Source organism: Phacochoerus africanus, chromosome 10 (genome assembly GCF_016906955.1).
Source record: "Phacochoerus africanus isolate WHEZ1 chromosome 10, ROS_Pafr_v1, whole genome shotgun sequence".
Classification (NCBI taxonomy): Eukaryota; Metazoa; Chordata; class Mammalia; order Artiodactyla; family Suidae; genus Phacochoerus; species Phacochoerus africanus.
Window position 1 is genome coordinate 41,003,482 of NC_062553.1, and position 8,123 is coordinate 41,011,604.

An 8,123-nucleotide genomic window follows, 5' to 3' on the forward strand; every position below is an offset into this window, starting at 1 on the left:
GATCAAACCCACGTCCTCATGGACACTAATCTGGTTTGTTACTGCTGCGCTGCAATGGGAACCCCTAGCCTGAGTTTTTAATAGGCTTCCCAGGTTTTCACTAGATGCTTCTTTTCTGCTGCTCTTCGTTCATTCTTTTCCACATTTCCCATCAGAGATTGGTACACCTTTAAAACTTCACTAACAGCGTAAGTCAGTATCCACTGATTTCTTCTCAGAGGGCACTCTCACCCATCAGATAGGCTGGCAGAGTCATGGTCATGAACACTCTAGCTTTGTACAAAACTCAATAGAACACAGAGGAGTCCAACGAATAAAAGAAGTCTATGGGGTTTTGCAGAGTTTTGTGCCTTGGATCAGTCCAGGGGTACGAAACCCAAACCTCGGATTGTAGACAGGATGTTGGACAGTAAGACTGTCCACTCACCCCAGAGGCCAAAGAGGCTGTGGGCTTCTGCTCCCCGTGCTCATCAGTCACAGAGCCAACATATGGCAGGTCAACAGTAACATCATACATTTTTCCTCTGGGGAGATGAGGAAGGAAGACATCCCCACCAACGTGCCTACTGTCGCCACCAATGCCATGGGCACCCAGGGCAACGTCTTCAGCCTTGGCTTGGGGCATCTGAGCACTAAGAATGGGACTCGGTACAAAACCTTTGCATGGGTGGCAGCCAGGGTGGCAGTCCACAATTATTTATTTATTTTTCTATCTTTTTAGGATTGCACCCATGGCGCATGGAGGTTCCCAGGCTAGGGGCCGAATCGGGCCGAATAGGACTCGCCAGCCTATGCCAGAGCCACAGCAACGCAGGATCCGAGCCTCATCTGCGACCTACACCACAGCTCACAGCAACACTGGATCCTTAACCCACCAAGCAAGGCCAGGGATCAAACCCGCGTCCTCATGGATATTAGTCCGGTGCATTAAACGCTGAGCCACAAAAAGAACTCTTTTTTTTTTTTTTTTTTAATTTAATGAGAGTTGCAACGTTTACTTCAGGTTCTCACTCTCTCTTTTTTCTTTTTTGCCACAAAGGCAGTATGTGGGAATTCATGGGCCAGGGATCGAACCTATGCCACACAACAGCAACCAGAGCCACAGCAATGAGAATGCAGGAACCTCAACTTCTAGGCCATCAGAGAACTCCCCACAATGACTTTTTTTACATTGCAAAATGCAGAAAAAAAATCAAAGGAAGGAAAGTAGGCCCTTATAATCCTATGAATAGTTTTGGAGCATGTATTTCCAGTTTTATAAATTACTTTCCAGACATAAGCGGAAATGCAAATGAATGAACAAAAAGAAGATATTCATATAAAACTGAAATAGGGGAAAAAGCAAAGTCCAAAATTCAAGTGGATTTGGAAGCCAAGTATGTGGTCATTCCCTCCTTTAAAGGAGGAAGACCTGGAGTTCCCGTTGTGGCTCAGTAGGTCAAGAACCCAACTAGTACCCATGAGGATATGAGTTCCAACCCTGGCCTCGCTCAGTGGGTTAAGGATCCGGCATTGCCATGAGCTGTGGTGTAGGTCGCAGATGCGGCTCAGATCCCACATTGCTGTGACTGAGGTGTGGGCCTGCAGCTGCAGCTCTGATTTGACCCCTAACCTGGGAACTTCTATATGCTGCAGGTGCAGCCAAAAAAAAAAAAAAAAGAAAAAGAAAGAAAAAGAAAAAGAATGAAGGTTTTCCTGGTGTGAGAGGGTGGTGGTGCTAGAGCAGAGTGGAATTGTAGACAGGTAGGCTTAGGTCGGGACCTGGCAGAGAGAAAAATTCCCCATTAGTAACAAAAAGCAAAGCGGACACCAATCTGGAGTTTTGTGCCAGGCACCATTCTGCATGGGTAACTCAGTGGATTCTGTTAACAACCCTATGTATAAGGTGTTACTATGATTCCCATTTACAGAGGGAAAAATGTTAAGTAATTTGCCCAAGGGTGGAGCTGGGGTTCAAATCCACTCCGACTGTTTACAGTGTCCTTGCTCTTAAACGCTATGTGATTATTTTATTATTTTCTTTATTATAGGGATCAATCTGGACTCCCCAGAGGAGCCATTTGGGAGGAGCCCTTTGGGCACAGCTGTGGAGAATTTCACGTCACTGTTGCAATCATTTCTTGGCTTTCAAGCATGTTCCCCTGACACTGACATCTGAGCGTCATCCATGCTCATTCATTTGTGCTATCGCCAATGAGTACCTTCTCTTCTTTTCACTTTTCTTTCAGAACACAATAAATTATATTCAAACGGCAGCCATGGAGGAAACTTTCCTTTCCTCCCTCATCAACAAAGCTGATCGATGGGCGCGAAAGCCCCGGGGAAGCAGCATCTGCTCTAACTCAAGGATCCCCGCCTGAGCAGAGGATGAAATTAACAGACACAGAGCAGTTTGCAGCTCAACATTTGTGCAAGTCTGGCACATGCACACATCATTAGCAACTCTATTTGAGAAGCAAGAGCAAGGAGGTGAGCCGGAGAGGGCATCTCATTAAAGGGATATTCAAGAAAGGGGAAATTCAGAGCATTTAGGTAAAGCTTTGTGGCTAAAATAAATGAACTGGAGAGCAGAGCAAACAGTCAGGTATGTTTGGGAGGTGTCGACAGACAACGTGGATAATTTTGCCTCTGTACCTTCCAAAACAGAGTCACAATAAGCTGTGCATTTCCCAGGGGGACTGCCTCTTTTACTTAGCTCCGTGAGCTAAAACAAAGCCTTTGTGAGGGCAAGGATTTTGCTGTCCTGTTCACTGTGGTAATCTGGGTTCATTGCACATAAAATTAAATATTCATAGAATAAGTTAATGTGTACTTGCTCAAAGCTTACCTTGACCTGAGCTAGGCAGTTAAAGTCTGGGATATTCAGCAAGAAGCAAAGCAATATGCATGCCGGAAGAACGGTAACTTGGAACTAAAATTGAAGACAAGTATATGGTCATTCCCTCCTCTAAAGAATGAGGGTGATCTGGAGTTCCCGTTGTGGCTCATCATGTTAAGAACCTGACTAGTATCCATGAGGATATGAGTTCCTTCCCTGGCCTTGCTCAGTGGGTTAAGGATCTGGCGTTGCCATGAGCTGTGGTGTAGGTCGCAGATAAAAATCAGTGCTGAAATATGAGTGGAGTGCCGCTTGTGTGCCCACTATTCTTCTAGGCAACGGAGGAGGTACAATAGAAGTGCAATTGTGATTGGCCAGGCATGCTAGAAGTTCATTACTGAAGGCTTGCTATTGGCTAGGCATGTTCTTGGTTCATTGCTAGCATTAGTCTGCTCAATTCTCTCAATAACACCTATGGGGTAGGTCGGTCAGGACAAGTGTGATCATCTCCAATTGACATATAAGCACCAGGTCGATTTAGCAACTTGCCCAGAGTCCTAGGCTGGTAAATGTGGAGCTGGCATTCCCTCTGCCATGTTTTTTACGGCCATTTTCTGTGTTCTCGGCCCGTTAGGAATTTACCCTCATTCGAGGACACAAAAGGAACACATATGAAGCAGAGAACAAAGGACTCTTAAACTCTGTGGTCTTGGCAGCACAAAGAGAGGAGGAAGTGTAGACTGGAGTTTTGAGAGAGAGCTTTTGGAAGGAGGCTGAACTGGCTCTGCCTTGAATTTCATCACTGGTTTGTTTGTATTTCCATCTCTCCCTCCTCCGGTCTACTCATCCTCCCGTTCACTCACCTGACAAATATTTATTGAGCTCCAACTATGTGCCAGGCCCTGAGCACCAAGGTGGTGGATTTTGTGCTGAAGTAGTCAGATGTTAGTCTCAGTTTCCCTGCCTGCGAGGGCTAAAATGAAATGGCAGGCACGCTCCCACAGAGGGTTTTTTCCCAGGGAGGACCATTTGGTGCTGTCGATCAAAACCAAGAATGCTCATATTCTTAGTACTGCAATCCACCTGCTGGGAATTTACTCATGGTGAAGTGGCCTATGCACACGGGTATTCTCTGCAGTACTGTTTTTAACAACAAAGCATTGGAAAGAGCCTCACACTCATCAAAAGGGACTGCTTAGGACCTACTGATGATCATACTAAGTGAAGTAAGCCAGACAGAGAGAGGCGAATGTCAAATGATGTCACTTAATGTGGAATCTAAAAAAAAAAAGTGATACAAATGGAACTTATTTTACAAAACAGAAGTAGACTCACAAGACATGGAAAATAAACTTATGGTTACCAAAGGGGGTGCAAGAAGGGGCAAATCAGGAGCTTGGGATTAACAGATACACCCCACTATATATGAAATAGATAACCAACAAGGACCTACTGTATCGCACAGGGAGCTATACTCAATATTTTGTAATAACCTATAAGGGAAAAAAATCCGAAAAAGGATTCTCTGTCTCTCTATATCTCTATCTATCTATCAACTGAATCATTTTGCTGTACACCTGAAACTTATACAACATTGTAAATCAGCTCTACTTCAATAAGAAAGGGGGGTCTGCTTAGATAAAACAGGATAATACACTCAAAGGGATTACTAAGCAGCTGTAAATAGGAGTGAAGAAGCTAAAATGAGAAGATCCTTAAGACACTTAAGTGGAAAAAAAAAATCAAAGCACATATGTATAGTAGGCTACCATTTGGCTCAAAGATGGGGAATCCGAACATACTTGGTGGGGTATCTATAAAATAGCTCTGGAAAAATAACACCAGACACAGATGACATGTGTGACTTTCAGGGGAGGGAGCAGGAAGTTGAATGGCAAGAGGGGAAGGAGAGATTGTCGCGATTACCCTTTTGTATGTTTTAAATTTTAACCCTGTACATATATTGCCTGTATTCCCTTCCAAAAAAAAAAATTTTTTTTAGGGCCACTCCTGTGGCATATGGAAGTTCCCAGGCTAGGGGATGAATCAGAGCTGTAGACACTGGCCTACACCACAGCCACAGCAATGACAGATTCGAGATGTGTCTGCGAACTACACTGCCGCTCATGGCAACCCCAGATCCTTAACTCACTGAGCGAGGCCAGGGATCGAACTTGTGTCCTCATGGATACTAGTTGGGTTCGTTATTGCTGAGCCACGATGGGAACCCCTTTGAGTGCCAGAGCTTTAAGTTTGGTCCCTCAGATCTCTCAAGGCACCAAGAAGGGAGTCCTGGGGGTCCAGATAACTGAAACCTCAAATGCTGTGACATTTGGTTTCTGCCCTTGGCTGGCCCAGTCCTTGGCTGGACTCTCTATGATCCTCTTCCTGGGTCAGGGAGCATTTCCCCAGACCTTGGGTTTGCAATTTGGAAGGCGTGGTCAGGGTGAGCCTTGCGGAGAGGGTGACACTTGGGCAAGCCTTGAAGTCAGTGAAGAAATGAACATAGAGGATGTGGGGAAGGGAATTCTGGAAGGACAGAACAGCAATTTCAAAGACCTGGAGGCAGATGTATGCCTGGCCAGGTGGCAGGTGTGCCTAGAACTGATTAAACAAAAGGGAGGGAAGCGACAAAGACACAGGAGCCACTGGCAGTTTGTATGGGGCCGGGGGAGGTGGGGATGGGAGCATCTTCCACCCGCTTCCTCGAGATTCCATATCCAGACACCGGGTGTTTGTCTGCCTCATATTGCAGTTCTACCACCTTGCTGCCTCCTGCTCCCTGAGACCCAGTCTACACCCTGCACTGAGATCTGGAATTGGTGTCTTTTATTGGCTTTTTAGGGTAAACACAGCCACAACAACATGAAGGATCTGAGCCGTGTCTGTGATCTATATCACAGCTCACAGCAACGTCGGATCCTTAACCCACTGAGCGAGGCCAGGGATCAAACCCACATCCTCATGGATACTAGTTGGATTCTTAACCTGCTGAGCCACAACGGGAACTCCTGGTAGTGGTGTCTTGATGACCAGTCCAGGGACCTGGTCTCGCCAGGTCAGGGAATGGAGACTGAATTCTAGACTGGGCTTGAGGGTGCAGCCAACTCACTTCCCATAGGACCTCAGGAACCATGAGGGCAACAGACAGGAGCAGAGATCCAGAAACACATCTTTCAACCCTTGTGCTATGTTGGCCTTCCTGATTATTCTCAAATGGTACCCCAGGTGCCCTTGGCCCTGGGATTCCTCAACCACGCCTCCCCCACTGTGTGTGACTTGCTCCCCATTGCTCCCACATGAAACATCTCAAATGCCCTCCTCCTCAACCTTCTTCCGCACCTCCCCGTGTAAGATAATGCCACCCATCCCCTCACCGCCTTACCTGCCTAAAGGCGTTTACTACATCTATGGACAGGTTCATTGTCACGCTCTCCCCTCTTGAACAGCACCTTGGAAGAGTAAGGGCTTGATCTTGAGCTCCAACACCTGTGGCTGGTGTGGCCTCCTGGTCCTTGTCTCGGTGAATGAGTCTGGTTCAGGATTTTGGCTCTTCTCCGTCAACCCTCTCCCACTGGAGAACCAGCCTCTGCCTGAGCGGGAATGGACCATCTCAGAAATTAGGAGGAGATGCCCAGTCTGATAGAACGATGTCCGGAACAGGCAACACCCCCCCCCACCCCGCCGGGAGCACCACACCCTAATTCTGCTCCCCACCCTGAAGCAGAGGAATGCAGAGATACGGAGGCAGCTTTTGTCGACGTTTTCCAGGAAGAAAATACAGTGTCCTTTTACCTGCTCAAAATCATACTGCCCTTGATCCTTTTTTTTTTTTTGTCTTTTTGCCTTTTCTAGGGCTGCTCTGTGGCATATGGAGGTTCCCAGGCTAGGGGTTTAATCAGAGCTGTAGCCACCGGCCTACAACAGAGCCACAGCAACACGGGATCTGAGCCGCGTCTGTGACCTGCACCACAGCTCATGGCAACGCCAGATCCTGAACCCACAGAGCGAGACCAGGGATCGAACCAGCAACCTCATGGTTCCTAGTCGGATTCGTTAACCACTGAGCCAAGATGGGAACTCCATACTGCCCTTGATCTTTAAGAGAAGGGCTCATCATCATTTTAAGGGTCATGATTGTCAGGAGGCGGGAATCTACTTTCGTTCTTTACTGATTCTTCATTTGTTAGAAGCAGCTTTGACGCTGAGGTTCCAATTCTGGCTCGGACATCTGCTGATGTTAGACAAATACAGTTTTTCTGGGGATGTTTCCTCATCCAGGAGGGAGTGGGAATGGAGGGTAATATCTACCTCCCACCCTCGGCAGGTGGAAAGTGTGGAGCACAGTTTTTGATATGTAGTAATTGCTTATTTATTTTGATTTGTTTAAACAAATCTTTTTTGGGGCCATGCCCGCAGCATGTGGAAGTTCCCTGGCCAGGGATTGAACCTGAGACAAAGCAGTGACAATGTCGGGTCCTTAACCCACTGAACCACCAGGGATCTCCAAGAGAATCACGCTTAACAATGGTTATTAAGTTCTCTGTCAGTGTCAACTGCAGCTGCACGGTAATAGATTTGCCCCTAGGATCCAAGACTGAGCTGAAATAGACACAGCAGATAGTAAAATTGGCTCACATTTGTATTAGCATTATAGAGTCGAAAGGACCATTCTCACTCTTTTTTTTTGGCCTCAACTCTGGCATGTGGAAGTTCCTGGGCCAGGGATTGAACCCGAGCCACAACATCAACTTGCATCACAGCAGTGACAATGCTGGACCCTTAACCTGCTGTGCCTCTCGTCTCTCTCTTGGACCTCTCACTTGAGGTGGATTATTGTCTAGTTCTTTCTATTCTTTCCAGTTTACAGATGAAGAAACTGAAATGCAAAAAGATTATGGGACATTATTCAAGGACATTTGGAAGGTAGGCGGTAATGGATTGATTTAAAGAATTAAATCAGGGAGTCCCCACGGTGGCGCAGTGGGAACGAACCTGACTAGTATTCATGAGGATGCGGGGAACGAACCTGACTAGTATTCATGAGGATGCGGGTTTGATCCCTGGCCTCACTCAGTGGGTTAAGGATCCAGCATAGCCCATGAGCTGTAGTGCAGTTCCCAGACGTGGTTCAGATCTTGTATTGCTGTGGCTGTGGCTTAGGCTGGTAGCTGTAGCTCTGATTTGACCCCTAGCCTGGCAACTTCCATATGCCATGGGTGCAGAGCTAAAAAAAAGAAAATAAACAAATAAATAAATAAATAAATAAAATCAGGACATGTTTGTTAAATGAATGGATAAATAC

At 46.5% G+C, this 8,123-nt stretch overlaps 1 pseudogene; it reads right to left on the minus strand.

The window, feature by feature from the left end:
- Positions 1 to 214: 214 nt before the first annotated feature.
- Positions 215 to 6,242, minus strand: LOC125137387 (oligosaccharyltransferase complex subunit OSTC-like; annotated as a pseudogene).
- Between the last annotated feature and the right edge of the window lie 1,881 nt (positions 6,243 to 8,123).